Below are 18374 nucleotides of genomic sequence, written 5' to 3' on the forward strand. Positions count from 1 at the left end.
GTTAATGTGGGTGAAAGTTACTTTTTTCCTATTTTTTTACTTACACATTATAATTAAAACATCGGGTTCTGATATTCATGAAAAGAAATGGCTCCATTTTAATGGACATATAATAAAAATATTTTCCAAGTTGATTGTCCATAAACTTTAAATGCTTCTCAGTATCTTACTGTATTACTCTTAATTGACTTCTTCTATAACAATTTTGGCGGAAATGCGACATGGTGTTTAGGAATATGCTATATAGCTACATTTAACAGCCATATTTTGCAGCTCAGAAGGTTTTAAATCAAGAATTGGCTTATAAATGTCATTGCTAAAACACATTCTTGTCTTCCTGTTGAACTGATCTGACATTTAATGTGTATAAATTATTTTAACTGTTCGGTTTTCTTTTTCAAGTTATCTGTATGTTGGAAAAATGTACAAGCTAAGCAGAGATTTTGGATTTTAGCTTTCAATGGAAGAAAGTTTAATTAGATGCCTAACTAGTTACATGTATTTTTTGCAATCATCTTGTAACTTTAGTCCTTACTTATGCCTGAAGCGAAGGAAATGGGCTGCAAACTTTAGTTGTTTGTGTTCTGAACATTTCTGCTTCTTCAGCACCTGTTGCACATAAAAATATTCCTCTCCTAGTATCTGAGCCTGTATTTAAATACAAGTGCACACACCTTAACAGCAACTAATGCCCTTAGTTTTTAATTAATTTCAAAAACCTATTTAGATAGATGTTAATACTATTTTGCTTTTTTATTCTAGTTATGCATGCATATGCTCAAAAATGTAAAACAAAAGGCTTTTAATCTTATATGTTTCTTTCATTAATTTTAATTTAGTAAATTAAATACCTTAATATAATTTATGACTGACTTATTTGTAACAAAATAGAAGAAAATATGTTACACTATTGTCATGAATTAGATTTAATTTTTAGTAGATTCTGCGGATTTTTAGCTTTCAAAAAGGAACTGAAATGTTCTGATTCAGAACTTCTGAATGTTTACTGTGCATATCTTAGCTGGTACTCCAAATTACTTTGTTATATTTCATATTAAAATTGTTATCCTATACATTGGCAGGTATACAGTATGTAGATTACTCTGCTAGTCTTGATGCTTCCTATTCTTAATTAAGCCTGTCTAATTAAAGTTTATAAATGTATAATGTTTACACTGGCATCTGTTTGCTATTTACTTTGCATATACTGTATATTCAAGACATTGAGAAGTGAAATGCAAGGCAAAACTTAGTACAATTAAGGGCATAGGTAGTCTACACATTTTTGAATACCAATACTTAACTTTTCATGCATCATATGCCATCTTACACCATCCATCTTATACCAATCCCCCCCCCGAATGGATGATACAATACTGTAACAATTAATTTGTCTATTTTTGTTGTCAACAAACATACTTTACATACAGTACATTACGTTCAGTGTCTTCCTCCAAGCAATTAATGGACAGCGTTAATAAAAGTGGACCTAATATATAACATTGTGCCACATCAAGTAGCATCTTACTCCCATTAGGGATTGACAACTACAGTCAGCACACTAAGTGGGTTATTTACTAAACTTCAAATGCAAAAATCACGAAAAAATTGTGATTTTTTTTTCACAAATTTTTCAGAATTTATTAAACCCTGAAGATGGAAAAGTCTTAATCAGAAAATCTGGCATCTCAGACCTGTCGAGGTTGCATATAAGTCAATGGGAGAAGTCCCAATGTGTGTTGGGTTTTGTGCATTACCTTAATGTTTTCATGGTTTTAGTGTGAAAATTCTGAAAAAATAGTGAAAATCTTGAAAATTGGATGAAAAATCTGAAAAAATCAGGCAAATCTGATTTTTTCCCACAAAGCAAGTTTTCAGGAAAATGTAATACCGTATATACGCGAGTATAAGCCGTATTTTACCTACAAAAACTGGGAAAACTTATTGACTCTAGTAAAAGCCTAGACACAACTACAGCCCTGTCTCCCAGCAGCGCACATTCTGCCAAAGCGACCCCCCAGCGATCAACCAGACTTCTTTGCAAAGTTGATGGTGACAGAGAATTGCCAAACGGATTACTGTGTGCATTGTCCCACTGTCCCACTACCATGTGCAGAGGATGCTGTGTGATATTGCCATCACTGTTAATCCTTCATATAACCAACAGAGGGCGCTGTGTGATATTGCAGTCACTGTTATTCTTTAATATAACCAACAGAGGGTGCTGTGTGATATTGCAGTCACTATTATTCTTTAATATAACCAACAGAGGGCGCTGTGTGATATTGCAGTCACTGTTATTCTTTAATATAACCAACAGAGGGTGCTGTGTGATATTGCCATCACTGTTAATCCTTTATATAACCAACAGAGGGCGCTGTGTGATATTGCAGTCACTGTTATTCTTTAATATAACCAACAGAGGGTGCTGTGTGATATTGCAGTCACTATTATTCTTTAATATAACCAACAGAGGGTGCTGTGTGATATTGCCATCACAGTTAATCCTTCGTATAAACAACAGATGGCGCTGTGTGATATTGCAGTCACTGTTATTCTTTAATATAACCAACAGATGGCGCTGTGTGATATTGCAGTCACTGTTATTCTTTCATATAACCAACAGAGGGCGCACTGTTATTCTTTCATATAACCAACAGAGGGTGCTGTGTGATATTGCAGTCACTGTTATTCTTTCATATAACCAACAGATGGCGCTGTGTGATATTGCAGTCACTGTTATTCTTTCATATAACCAACAGAGGGTGCACTGTTATTCTTTCATATAACCAACAGAGGGCATTGTGGGATATTGCAGTCTCTCCCCAAGTGAACTGTTGGTATAGGAATGATTAAAAGTGACTGCAATCTAAGCTATTGCCCGCTGACCCTTTTTCAGCACATTTTGGATGCTGAAAAACTCGGCTTATACTCGAGTATATACGGTAATAAATAAGTGTAAAAAACCCAAGCAGATTAGATTGGAGCTTGTAGCAGAAAATATTGAGATAAATCTGGACTTTGATAAATAACCTGATCTGCATGATTTTTTCTGATTTTTTCATCCGATTTTCATGATTTTTTTAGAAGTCACAATGATTTTTTGATGTGCGCTGGGTTTCATGCAATACCTTAAAGTTTTCGCTGTTTTCGGGTGAGAATTCTGAAAAAAATAGTGAAAATCATGAAAATCGGATGAAAAAAATCTGAAAAAATGGTGCAAATCGGGTTATTTATAGTCCAAATTTATCTCAGTATTTTCTGCTACAAACTCAGATCAAATCCGCTTGGGTTTTTTTTACGCTTATTTATTATTGCATTTTTCCGAAAATTTGCTTTGTGGGAAAAAATCCCAGAGTGCCTAACTGCTAGTAGATCCAGAGGAAGGCAAAAAAACCATATAACCCTGTATTCCCTCACTGACTAAAAAGCCATCCAACCCCTTTTTAAAGATATTTAATGTATCAGCCTGTACAACTGGAGAGAATTCCACATATTTACAGCTCTCACTGTAAAAAACCCCTTCCGAATATTTAGGTGGAACCTCTTTCCTTCTAATCAGAATGATTGACCTTGTGTCAGCTGGAAAGACCTACTGATAAATAATAATATTTGAAATAAATTTGAACATACTTCATATAAATAGCGTGTGTGCGGATCCTTAATCGAGATTACTGCTACTGATAAATAAAACATTAGATAGATTATTATATGATCCACTTATATATTTATACATAGTTATCATATCACCTCTTAAGTGCCTCTTCTCCAGTGTGAACATTCCCAATTTGGCCAGTCTATCCTCAAGATTTTCCATAATTTTTACCAGCTTAGTTGCCCTTCTCTGTACTCACTCTAATTCAGTAATGTCATCATTGAGCAGTGGAGACCAAAACTGTACAGCATATTCTCGATGGGGCCTTACCAGTGCTCTATAAAGTGGAAGAATGACCCCTCCTCCCTTGAATCTCCCCTTTTAATACAGCTCAAGACCTTATTTGCCTGTGATGCTGCTGACTGGCATTGCTTGCTACAGCCAAGTTTATCATCTACAAGGACTCCAAGGTCCTTTTCCATCATGGATTTGCCTAGTGCAGTCCCATTAAGGGTATAAGCAGCTAGGATATTTTTACATCCCAGGTGCATGACATTACATTTATCAACATTGAATCTCATTTGCCACTTAGCTGCCCAGAATGGCAGTTTGTCGAGATCCCGTTACAAGGATGCCGCATCCTGGATGGATTTAATTGGGCTGGATAGTTGTTTGTCATCTGCTGTTACATTATTTACAATACCCTCCCCTAAGTCATTAATGAATAAGTTAAATAAAAAGAAAGCAGTCATTTGTGGGGAACGGTATCAAACACTTTGGCAAAATACAAATAGATCACATCTACTGCCCCCCCCACTGTCCAGCATCTTACTTACCTCATCATAAAAAGCAATCAAATTTGTCTGACATGACCTATCCTTCATAAAGCCATGCTGATTGCTGCTCATAATGCCATTCACTAGGACAAAATGTTTAATGTGATCCCTTAGCAAGCCTTCAAATAATTTAAATATTGGAATGACATCAGCTTTTCTCCAGTCCATAGGGGCTGGTCTAAAACTGAACTAAGCTCTCATAGAACCCGAGGTGTATGCCATCAGGCCCTGGAGCCTTGTTTACATTTATTTGTATTAAAACTTTATAAATTATATACTAAATCAGCCACTGACTAGACTGAATTGAGCCATCTGTGCAGCTATGAAGTGAGCCTGGGAACTCAGACTCCTCTATTGTATACAGTGAAGAAAAGAACTGATTTAGCAATTTGCTTTTTCGTTATCTGTTAGAACCACACTGGTACCATTATTTAAGGGAGTAACACTGTCAACCCACATCTTTTTACTATTAATATACTTAATAAACTTTTTGGGATTAGTCTAAGCCTCTCCCACAATGCACTCTTCATTTCCTTTCTTGCTGATTTACAACATTTATTATAGTGTTTATATTCGTTAAATACAGCTTCTGTCCCAACAGACTTATAGTTTTTAAATGCCTTTCTCTTCTTTCCAATTAACTTCTTAACTTCTATATTAAGCAAATTGGGTGATTCTTAGTGCTTCTACATTAACTCCTTAAAGGAATAAATAGAAAACATTAATGGTTTTATATAATTTTAAATGTCAACCATCAAGGCACTAAAATTATCTTTTCTGAAATTCATGGTTTTTGTTGCCCCAGTGTATATTTGTTTTCTGCACCAGACATTGAATGATATAACATTATGGTCACTATTATCCAGGGGTTCAATGACTTGCACATTTGCTATAAGTTCTGGGTCATTTGAGATCACTAGATCCAGAATAGCACGTTTTCTGGTTGGCTCCTCAACAACCTGTGCCATAAAATTGTCATGCAACAAGTTTATAAACATATTCCCATTAACTGTTCTAGAAGTACTTTTGCTCTAGTCAATATCTGGGTAATTAAAATCCCTCATTATCATTACTTTACTCAAACAAGAAGCATCGGGAGCTTAGCCTCCTCCTCACTTACATTAGGGGTCTATAGCAGACTAATATAAAGACTAATAGAAATTAGTTTATAAGGCCTTATAATTGCCTGCTTCAAATACCACATACCACATGGCTGTCCCACTACTGAGTTTGTAGTTTGCAGAAATAGTCAAACACTGTTTTGCAATTACTACTGAGGCTTATCACTTTTGGTGACTGCCAAAGAGAACAGTTTCGCTAGTCTTACAGAAGACCAAAAAGCACCAGTCCAAGCTGTGTCATGCCACAATGAAGGTCCTAAAGACTACCCAGCAGCTACCACCATTGGTGAACCCATATGTTTTGTGGCCAGCTGCAGTAATACTCAACCCTGGCATCCTATACAGACCAAACAGCTAAGTGCAGGGTAGCTATCATATGATTGCTAAGGAAAACTTCTATTATGGTGTGGTCATACCCCAATAAAAAAGCCATTTAATTGACAGAACTTTATTATATGTTATTATATTATTATATGTGTGATTCCCATATATAAATATAATATACTGATCAGCAAAAAGCCTTTATTATTTTAATAACATTATTGTATTTTTTAATTAATTATCGGTTTGGAAAAATGTTCAATTCAAACTGCAAAATTTGTTTTTAGAACTGAAATATTTATTGAAATCATCTGCACACTTTTAGCAAACAAAGTTTCAGTTTTTTCAGAACATATAAAAAAATGTTTTTATTAGGGCTACAGTTTATCACTGCACATGTTTCAGAGCAAGCATGATGAAAAATCTAACCTAACCTTTCAGATAATGGGATAAAGAAAATAAAACAATTTAATTTGCCATATTTTAAATTACAATTTGGCTCCAAATTTTAAGGTTAATAGATCATTTATTTTATCCTGAAAGAAACCGATATAAATATAAAGGTTGTCATACGACTGACCTTTCTTCACAAATTTCTATAACAAAATGAAATATCAAAGTCACTGAATTTCACTTCTAAGGATATTAACCACAATACTTGTACTTTTAAAGTAAATAAAATCTTTAAAATAAAATAGTCAACGCTATCTCCACCATTTGTCACATTTTTTTAAAAAAAATTATTATATCCAGTATATGATTTCAATTTTTGGTACTCAAATATTGTGGTGCTCCACAAGGTGGTAAGGGAATCTGAAGTACAGACAAGGTAACTTGATGTCATTTTGTGAAAGCCATATTTAAAACCAGCAGCAGCAAAAACACAGGAATTATTTAGCAACATTGAATTGTACAGTTTTTTTTCTGCCGAATAAACTAATTTAATACAACTTGAATATTTGCTTAATTTACAAAATCGGGATATAAAAATTTGATTTTTAGAAACAAAAAATAGCAACAAAACATACATTTTGAATATTGATAAATCAGCCCCTTTATAAATTTAGCATTGCGCAAGATTGAAATTATTTTTTTCTATTTCATTTATAGAAAAATCATATTCAAAATTATAGCATAAATCAATAGTTCTCCAGTGCTATTTACATAGTAATATGAATCTATGTATACCGTGTAATGTATTTCTGTATAAAAATTTTACCTGGAGAAGAGATGGGAATTTACACCAGTGCAAAGAGAAGTTTCACCACTGAGAAGTTAATGCTCCAAAACAAGTTGTATCTATTTTATTTCAATGTTTAGGGGAATCTTAATTTTCCACAATTCCACATTTTCACTTTAGTAAATATGACCCATGGAGTGCTTCATCTGCCGTGATGAAGCGCCTGACAATATCTGTCACCTTACTTTTTTATTGGAATCACTGTGTATAAAACACATTACATGAGGTAATTCCTGGTGAATACACAAAAATACAGGAGGCATTTTTTGGAGATTACCCTGTTGGGCACTCGTGTTGGGCACTCGATTGACTGAAGTTGAGTAGATTTCCCACTTGGTGATGTGCCCCTTGTGTCAGTGACCTAAAGCTTTTCCCAGGGGAAGTTATTTTATAGTTGTTCTTTTTTATTTAAGAAATATATAGCTAGGAAGCTGTTTAACTCTTGTTAAGCTTTCTTTTCTTACTCATTGCTTATTAAAATTGTGCAGCTATGCAAACAGTTGGGGTCATTTATCAACACTGGGCAAATTTGCCCATGGGCAGTAACCCATGGCAACCAATCGGATTGCTGCATTCATTGTTCTACTTGCAGCTGGCTTTAAAAAGCTAATCACTGATTGGTTGCTATAAGTAACTGCCCATGGAATAATTTGCCCAGTGTTGATAAATGAGCCCCAGTGAGTTTTAAATTTCAATATGCCATTAAGATGGAATATGAGCTAAGGCATCACAGAACTACTAGTGTGTGATGAAAAAGTTGGAGATACCTATTTGGTTAAAGTGAAGTACAAAAGTTATGACAAATGTATAATTTAATCATGTTCAAATGGATTGTACTTTGGCAAACACTGTTGCTATACACTGGTTTGTTTGAACCCAGGACTTAGCTTAACTCTACTATAGTCTGATATTGAAAATATGAGTGTAAGTACTAGTACTTCCAAATGTCCTTTTGTGACCTTGGGACAAAATCACACTACCAAGCACTAGTGATGGGCGAATTTGCGGCATTTTGCTTTGCCGAAAAATTTCGCGAAACGGCGAAAAATTTGCGAAATGGCGCTGGCACCAGTTTTTGACGCCTGCGTCTGTTTTTTTCGACACCGGCGAAATTTTTTTTTGACACCGGCGAATTTTCGCGGGCATTTTGTGAATTTATTCACTGGCGGCGAATCGCGCAAATTCACCCATCACTACCAAGCACCTATAGCTCAGAGACTCTTACATAAAGACGTATGTTTTAGAAAGACCCTTTGTCCCATGTAGGGTTACAGTTTATTGGTTTATCATCTAATTGGATTTATTGATCATTGACCACTGGCTGTTATTTACCTGACATTATTATTTCCATTGCTTGAGGAACTAATCATATTGAGGCTGAGGTCAATCAGGTTGTGACACTGGGTTTTGTGCAGTAAAATCTTCAGGTAAGTGGACTAGGTGTCTGGAGGAATAGGCAGCCAGTATCGATGGGCAAATCTGAACTGTTTTGCTTGGCTGAAAATTATTAAAACTGCAAAAAATTTGTCAAAAGCATTGAAGTCTATGGGTGACTTTTTTTGATGCGCTACAAGATTTTTTTGAGGCTATGGGTGTTTTTTCACAGTGAAACCTGGAAAAAAAATGTGCTCATCACTAGTAGTTGTTATACAGTCCAAAGTATAGGACAGGCAGCTAAAGTCGTATTGAATTTTATTGGCATGAAAGGGTCAAGCCTAGTTAAACAATAGAAAAGGCAATGCCCATGTCTCAAAGAAGATCCAACAGGTTTCACAGCAAAACATGTGCTAGTTGTGGTGAAACCTTGCACAGGAACATTTAACATTTGGCACCAAATCTGGTCTATACAGGGCATAGCTATTTTAGTATTAATCTGAAATACTTCAGTTTATTTTTTCTGCCATATGTTCATTTATAACAATCATGGATAATGTAAGATATGGAAATAATAGGTTCACTGCTTTAAAAATCAAATATGTTTCACAAGTGAAGCATTTAATGAAAATTTCAGAAATGAATATAAGAAGGACACAGGAACAGACTGCCTGGTGTATATAAGGTTATAGCTTCATTTTTTCCTTTTTATAGTATATTTGCATTGCATAGTTCTGCTAAATAAATTAAGCATCATACTGAATATATATTTATTTGTAATGCTTTAATTTATATAGAGACCCAAGAATCTATAATATGCTGACACCTTATCTGCAAATGTAGTATGTGCTGAACATGCCAAATGGAAAGTAACATGCATAGTAAGGTACCAGCCAACAGAATTTACTTTCTCATTTGATGTCTCACATTTTGGTTCCTAAAACATGTGGCTACAAATACTTTAAAATTAAAGTTCAATTGTTTAAAGTAGAACTAAAGGTTAACCAAAGAAGTAGGCTAGAAATGGTGTACATGTTTTGGGCTTCTGTACCAGTCCAAGGCAACCACAGCCCTTTAGCAGTAAAGATCTGTGACTCTGAATTTGCCCCAGTAACTCCCCATCTTCTTTTCTGCTGATTCACTGCATATGCTCTGTGCTGCTGTCACTAATAGTGATGGGCGAATTTGCGCTGTTTCGATTCGCCGGAAAATTTGTGAAACAGCGCCGGCATCTCGCTTTTGATGCCGGCGCCCATTTTTTATGCCGGCGTCCGGTTTTTTTCGACGCCGGTTGATTTTTTCGGCCGAATTTTCGTGGGCGTTTCGCTAATTTATTCGTTGGTGGCGAATCGCGCAAATTCGCCACGGATTCGCGCCTGCCGAATAAATTCGCCCATCACTAGTCACTGACTGAGCTTAGGGACCCATGCTACTGGCATATGGCAGCTCGGAAACCAGAATTAGCATCAGAATTTAATAATTAGCCCTGTAGCATCAGCTTATATTTCAGACAAACCTCGTTTTCTGCTTGATGCATTGTGACGACCCCTAAACTTCTCTACAGCTGCTCAAAGTCCACTGACCATGTGCGTGTTGCAGACATACTGTAATACAAGAAGGGAAACTGTAGTGACACTTTTGAAGACCTGTATCATTACTACTATAGAGATACTAAACCTTTAGGCTGATTCAAAAAGTTAAATATAAAAAATATGATGTTTCTAACTATTTTTATTTTTAAGGTTTAGTTCTCCTTTAAAGTTGATTCATCCAGTGCTTTTCTTAAACACCAAGCCTGATGGCAATTTCCGGTTTCCCTTGTGTCAGTGTACACACTTGTTCATAATTCATCAGAGTAGGCTGAAGGGGTGCTTCCGCATTCAGCACAAGTTGCAAAGGAGCATGTAAAGGTGCAAGTACTATTTGGAAAAGCATTTTTTAAATGTTAATTCCAACATTTATGAAAAAAAGCTGCTCTAAGCACTTTTGCAATTGAGAATCTTTTTTTTAGGATTTCAACATAGTAAGGATATTTTATTTTGTGCTTAATATAGTAAGGGAAATATGTACTGTTAATATGAATGAATTTTGTTACAACAGCACCAACTGCTGCCCAGTGTCCTACATTCATCCAGTCATGGAACCTGAGGATGTGAAATAAGCTGAGGTTTCCAATGTTTTTCACAAACCAGAGGGACATCAGATCAGCCCACTTTCTTCTTCTGACAACTTCCTTGACTGGATCACAAATCTGCATGTGGCACTTTGTCCATTCATAGTAACATATTTGCAGTTGGAACCTATATGCATAGGGGATGGATTTATTTTAATGCTTTATACTGTAGTCAATGAGAAGTGCCAGATGTTAGGGAAAAAGCAATAACATGTTATAATGCCATAGCCCTCATGAATTGGAGCTTATTCTCCAATATCTCAAAAACCATGCCTATGGTCATTCTGTTTTTAGCATTGACCTAATTAAGTGTGAAAAATAAATTAAAAAAAATTGTCCCCACAGAGTCTTACATTAAGATAAAAGTATAGTGTTATGCTAATGACAGTAACCCATTCTCATACATATTTCTATTAAAAATAAAGAATATTCACTCTAGTAGGGTATCTTGAAAAAATAAAAACATTTCAGAATTGTTGCATTTAAACAAAATTACAAATGAATAAGTAGACCTGACTTTCTGCTCACTAAAAAAAAAATATAAGAACAGAGCAAAGTTCATGCTTCGTTGATTAAACGCCGGGGATTGTCTATAATGACTACCTCCTCTCCAACTGTTTCAAATGTACTGTGTGACACACTTTGTATTCAGTTGAGGACTGGAATAATTAGCTCTACTAATAAAAAGAAGGTGGTTATATATAATTACGGATGACATAAATCCATGAATACTTGCATTACCACATATGTACTGTAGCTTTGAAAAATGTCTATATTTTCTGATTGAGGCATTTATTTAAGCATTATTAGTTCACTTTATAGGAATTGTTTGTTATTTTAAGGAATAGAACACAACAAAAAGGTTTTTTTTGACAACAACATACATTTTTAATGAATTCTGATAGCATTGCTGACAAAGTGTGACAATTTGCAGCCTAATTAAACATCTGAGCTGGACAGGCTCACAAAAAGGCAGTGTATATGTTTTATGATTCTTCTCTGCAACCTGACATTTTAATTCAAAACTTATATTATTTAGGTTATGTGATACAATTCACTGGTATATTCTAAGGGAGATTAACTTTAAATAGTAGCTTTGCCAAAACCCCTGGTATACATATATAAAACATAATGCTTCAATGTAATTGAATTCTATTTCACTCTAATTGTATAAACATTCTGTAGCCAATAAAATGAAGCTCGACAATCAGCTCAAAAATGTGCATGACAAAAGGGATGAGTAATGTGTAGCGCCCAAAGTGTATATATGCTGAGTGCTCAATAAAGGAGAATGTTTGAATTTTGGCCCATTGTCCCCTTTCAAAATCTGGAATTTTCTTTAATACATTGATATTTGATATTTATCAAAGGTCGAGGTGAATTTTTGAATTCAAAAAATTTGAATTTTGAGCTACTTTTTGTGTACTTAGGGAATAGTCCAAATTCGATTAGAATTTGTAAAAAATTAAAAAAATTGAATATTGAAATTTATCATGTACTGTCTCTTTAAAAATTTAACTTCGACCATTCGGCATCTAAAACCTGCCGAATTGCTGTTTTAGCCTATGGGGGACCTCCTAGAACATATTTGGAGTCAATTTGGGAACTCTGAAGATCTAAGTTTTTTTGGGGAAAAATTTTGATTCATATTCGATCGAATGCACTATTACTTCGATTCATATTATTCGAATTTGGCCAAATATGTACCTATTCGGCCCAGAAAAAAACTTTGACTTAAGTTCGGTTGGTGTTTTTGAATTCGAATTTTGAAGTTTTTCAAATTTGAAATTCGACCCTTGATAAGTACGCCCCTAAGTAATGTTCAAAGAAAGTGCAGGAACCCTGGGAAGCTTTGAATTACAGGAAAACCATTTACCACACAGTAAATTTTTAGCAAATAATTTAATTTAATTTTGTAAAAATAAAACAGTACCTTGTCCTTGATGGTAACTAAGCTGCATGAAACCATATTAGTGGCAAAACAATCCTTCTAGATTTGAGGTTAAGGTATGGCGACTCAAATAATGTGATGATACCTTATCCAGAAAACACAAGTCCCAAACATTCTGGATAGATTCCATCCTTTAAGCATACATGTATATGCCATCCTCACTTTAGACAACTGTGCGTTCTAACCCCAATAATAATTATTTACATAATTGTGTGTTTACTTTGAATTGCAACATATATTTATCTTTTTGATTACAAATTGCATTAGATCTTTTTTTAATTTTATGTATATGAGTATATATAGTATATAAGTATATGATATTAGGGGTACATTTTTTTAATGTTTGTGGATGTGTTTTTCTTTCAATTGTATTTGCTTAGATTAGGTAAGATTTATCATAAAATAACAAGAAATTACATTTTACACATCTGGATTTAAGCATTTTCTAATTATCATAAATATTAGCACACTGGAAAATATAGGGGCAGATTTATCAAGGGTCGAATTTTGAAGTGGAAAATACTTTGAAATTTGACCATCGAATAGAATCCTCCGACATTTGAATTAGAAGTCGGAGGATTTTATTCATCGTACGATCGTACTTTGAATCGTACGATTCAAACGATTTTATCATACGATCCAGGACAATCAAAAACATGGCTTGAGTACTGGACAGTATAAAGGAAATTATGGCCAAGGGAAATTGAGTGCAGATGGATAATACGGCAGACTTGCATGCTGGTGTCAAGACACATGTGCCAAGAAGCAGGCAGCCCATGCATGCTGGGAAAATGGGAATGGTGTGTTGAGAGGGAGGCAGATGCACCCATCTCCCATTGTGCATAGCAGATCTTACAAAACCAAATACAATTACATATATACAGTGTATATACAGTATATACAATATATATATATATATATATATATATATATATATATATATATATATATATATATATATATATATATATATATATATAATATGTCCAAGGTACCTGCACTCCAACCACTTAGATTTTTTCACGGGTGCTTGGTCAAAGTAGTATTGTATAATCGTTAAAGGATGGACCAGCACTCCAGTTTCAATAAATAATGGTGCTTTTATTCACATCGTGCATCCAACGTTTCGGCCCGCATTGGGGCCTTTATCAAGGATAAAAGTGCTTGTGATGATAAAACAATTTATATACCCACAATACCCTCCAAAATGGGTGTCATCATGACATCATCAAGTTGTGCCATAAGCATTTAGTGCAATTAAATTCACATGATCAAAACATATGATTAAAAATACATAGCTGAAAAGTACATATTAAAAAATACATATTAAAAAAATACATATTTAAAAGTACCTTATAATTTTGTGCCGCTAGGTGTCATCAAATTATAGTGATACAATTTCCTTCACCAAATTGCAATGATACAAAACGCTGTGTATTTAATCCCAAAAAAAGGTTAAAAGAACTGTTACAAATTGCTTATGTTGATTCCAGAAACAGCAAATACACTGTAACAGCACCTAAAAATAGAAACAAATTTTATCTCAACCATTTGAAACATATGTGTCAATCTTATCAGGACTATGTCTAGTATTTAGATACATATTGTCTATTTTTCTATAATGAAAATCATAAGGTGCTGTTTAGTACAAAGGGAGAAAAAAGCCAATTTAGACTAAAAAACATCCTAAAGATTGTTGCCCATTAAGACCCTTCGGTACCACACAATCCAACTCGTGGATCCAGAACGCTTCCCTTCTTAGTAATGTGTTATCATAATCCCCCCCTCTCACTTTCCTGGGGATCTGCTCAATTGGCATGCATCTGAACGATGCTGGACTATGCCTAGCCTCTGCCCAATGTTTTGCCACGGGTTGCTGTGTGATATCCTGCTTTTTATTTTTATTTTTCTCCATTCTGTCCGGATCCATTGCTGCCCTAATGCTCGACCTATGCATTGCCATTCTTTCCTTAAATTGTCTGGTACTTTTTCCACAATAAATGAACCCACAGGGACACTTAATGATATATACCACCATAGTGGCATCACAAGACATCCTCTGTCTGATGGTATATTTTTTACCCGTATGGGGGTGGGTAAAGAACGAACCCAGAATCAGTGCACTGCATAATATGCAGCCTTTACATTTATATACCCCTGGTTTTTGGAGTAAAAAGTGCTGAACTTGGGCTTTCTGGTATTTATTTACCGGATCCGAAGGGCTCAATATCTCCTTCAGATTGCTCCCTCGCTTATAGCTGAATTTTGGTTTAGAGGGCACCTTTTTGGCAAGGGTCTCATCCGTAGTTAGAATCGGCCAATTCTTTGTGACACTTTGTTTAACCGCTGTACTGTGTGGCCCATAGCGACTCACATAATATAGATCTTTGCCGCTACCCTTATTTTTATCTTTGCATTTCGACCCCTGTTCCTGCAGTACATCCTCACGATTAAGTGAAATGGCCCATTCCTTTGTGTCTAACAACAATTTTTCTGGGTAACCCCTATCCAAAAACTTTTTACACATATTGGTGAGGTCTTCCTCCCTCTTGGTTTGATCACTATCAATGCGCACCACCCTTAGCATCTGTGACTTGGGTAACGAATTAAGTAGATGCCTCGGGTGGTTGCTATGGTAGTGAACCAATGTGTTTCTATCCCTTGGCTTTAAATAAATACATGTTTTTAATTCTTCAGCATCTTTGTATATTTTCACATCCAAAAAATCAATTTCCTGTACATCATGTTTGACTGTAAATTTTACTGGACTATCCAGACAATTTAGACGTTCCACAAATGTATGCAAATGCTCTGCTGGTCCCAGCCATAAGAAAAAGACATCATCTATGTAGCGTCTATAGAATGCCCCATATTTTCTAAACAGCAAATCGCCCAATATATGATCCATCTCGAATTTATACATATACGCATTCGCATAGGCTGGGGCCACTTTCGACCCCATTGCAGTACCTGTGCGCTGTATATAGTAGCTATTTTCAAATTTGAAGTAATTTTTATCCAAGATGAACCGGAGTAAGTCCAACATAAACTCAATGGGTGGACCTGAATATGAAGAATTGCCGGTGACCAATTCCCGCACAGCCTCCACACCTGCATCATGTGGGATGCAGGTGTAGAGGCTCTGTACATCCATTGTCACCAATATTATGTCTTTATTTGGAAAATTGATGCTCCGTATCATTTTTAAAAAATCATTAGTATCTTTCAAATAGCTACATATATTTTGTATACACGGTTGCAATAAATAATCCACAAATGCTGCAATGCCCTCATTTAGAGAGCCATTCGAGGAAATTATTGGACGGCCTGGCGGCTTTTGCAAACTTTTGTGGATTTTAGGCAACGTGTATATCATAGGTCTGATCGGATGTTTCGGCAGAAAATATTCAAACATATGTCTCGTGATCCACCCACTATTCACAGCAAATTCCAAAATGTTATTAAGTTCTTTATACAACTGTTCCGTGGGGTCAGAGGGTAATTTTTCATATTTGCTTACGTCAGATAATTGGGACAAAAGTTCATGTTTATAGTCCACATAATTCATAACAACAATTCCCCCTCCTTTATCAGCAGTCTTTATGATAATATCCTTATTTTGTTTCAAGGACTTAATGGCTTCTTTTTCTGCTACAGTCAGATTGCCCCTTAATTTTCGCTGTGTGCTATAATAGGAGGACATGTCCACGTTTAACATACGATTAAAAGTCTTGATGGATGCATTGGCACTCACTGGGTCGTATGTACTTTTAGGTCTAAATTTACTCAAGGTAGAGACTATCCCCTCCGGGGTGCCTGCATGCCTGTCAATCATATTTGTATCATGGGGAGCTGCCATAGTGCTTGCTTCCATAACACTATTGCCACTATTGGGATCAATATCTTTGGCATATTTCTCCTTAAGCCTCACTTGTCTAGTGAATTTAAAGTTATCCACAGTATGCAAAAAGGAGTTGCCACTTACCATCGGAACGTATCCCAATCCTTTCGATAGCAGCGATTCCTCCGGTGCTGTTAGCTGGTATCCTGATAAATTAAATATTAGGCTTTCTTTTTGGGCCCCTCCTGCGGCCTCCGTGACCTTGTATTTGCTGGCCCTCGATTTACCGCCGCGGCGGGTGGCCTTCCAGGGTCTCGGCCTTCCTGCTGACGCTCCCCTAAAAAATGCGCCTGTGTCGATGGTGATCCTGAGGCGCTTCCCTCTCCTTCGCTTTCCGATGCGCCACTTGCGGCTGACTGTCCAGGCGATCTGCGCGGTCTCCATTCCACGCGCTTTCTTCTTGTCACTCCGCTCTGTTGCCAGCGATACACCGCACCTTCCTTGTAGTCCTAATTTACCTTAAGCCGTTTAGCGCTCTTAAATGCGAGCAGCTCACTTCTATATTTTCCGGTCTGCTACCTACGGTCATTCTAACTACGGATGAGACCCTTGCCAAAAAGGTGCCCTCTAAACCAAAATTCAGCTATAAGCGAGGGAGCAATCTGAAGGAGATATTGAGCCCTTCGGATCCGGTAAATAAATACCAGAAAGCCCAAGTTCAGCACTTTTTACTCCAAAAACCAGGGGTATATAAATGTAAAGGCTGCATATTATGCAGTGCACTGATTCTGGGTTCGTTCTTTACCCACCCCCATACGGGTAAAAAATATACCATCAGACAGAGGATGTCTTGTGATGCCACTATGGTGGTATATATCATTAAGTGTCCCTGTGGGTTCATTTATTGTGGAAAAAGTACCAGACAATTTAAGGAAAGAATGGCAATGCATAGGTCGAGCATTAGGGCAGCAATGGATCCGGACAGAATGGAGAAAAATAAAAATAAAAAGCAGGATATCACACAGCAACCCGTGGCAAAACATTGGGCAGAGGCTAGGCATAGTCCAGCATCGTTCAGATGCATGCCAATTGAGCAGATCCCCAGGAAAGTGAGAGGGGGGATTATGATAACACATTACTAAGAAGGGAAGCGTTCTGGATCCACGAGTTGGATTGTGTGGTACCGAAGGGTCTTAATGGGCAACAATCTTTAGGATGTTTTTTAGTCTAAATTGGCTTTTTTCTCCCTTTGTACTAAACAGCACCTTATGATTTTCATTATAGAAAAATAGACAATATGTATCTAAATACTAGACATAGTCCTGATAAGATTGACACATATGTTTCAAATGGTTGAGATAAAATTTGTTTCTATTTTTAGGTGCTGTTACAGTGTATTTGCTGTTTCTGGAATCAACATAAGCAATTTGTAACAGTTCTTTTAACCTTTTTTTGGGATTAAATACACAGCGTTTTGTATCATTGCAATTTGGTGAAGGAAATTGTATCACTATAATTTGATGACACCTAGCGGCACAAAATTATAAGGTACTTTTAAATATGTATTTTTTTAATATGTATTTTTTAATATGTACTTTTCAGCTATGTATTTTTAATCATATGTTTTGATCATGTGAATTTAATTGCACTAAATGCTTATGGCACAACTTGATGATGTCATGATGACACCCATTTTGGAGGGTATTGTGGGTATATAAATTGTTTTATCATCACAAGCACTTTTATCCTTGATAAAGGCCCCAATGCGGGCCGAAACGTTGGATGCACGATGTGAATAAAAGCACCATTATTTATTGAAACTGGAGTGCTGGTCCATCCTTTAACGATTATATATATATATATATATAGTCCTTAACTTTTCCTGTCAGGCAGAATAGCTTTAGCCTCACATTAATTTCAAC

This window comes from Xenopus laevis, chromosome 1S (assembly GCF_017654675.1).
Source record: "Xenopus laevis strain J_2021 chromosome 1S, Xenopus_laevis_v10.1, whole genome shotgun sequence".
NCBI classification, from domain to species: domain Eukaryota; kingdom Metazoa; phylum Chordata; class Amphibia; order Anura; family Pipidae; genus Xenopus; species Xenopus laevis.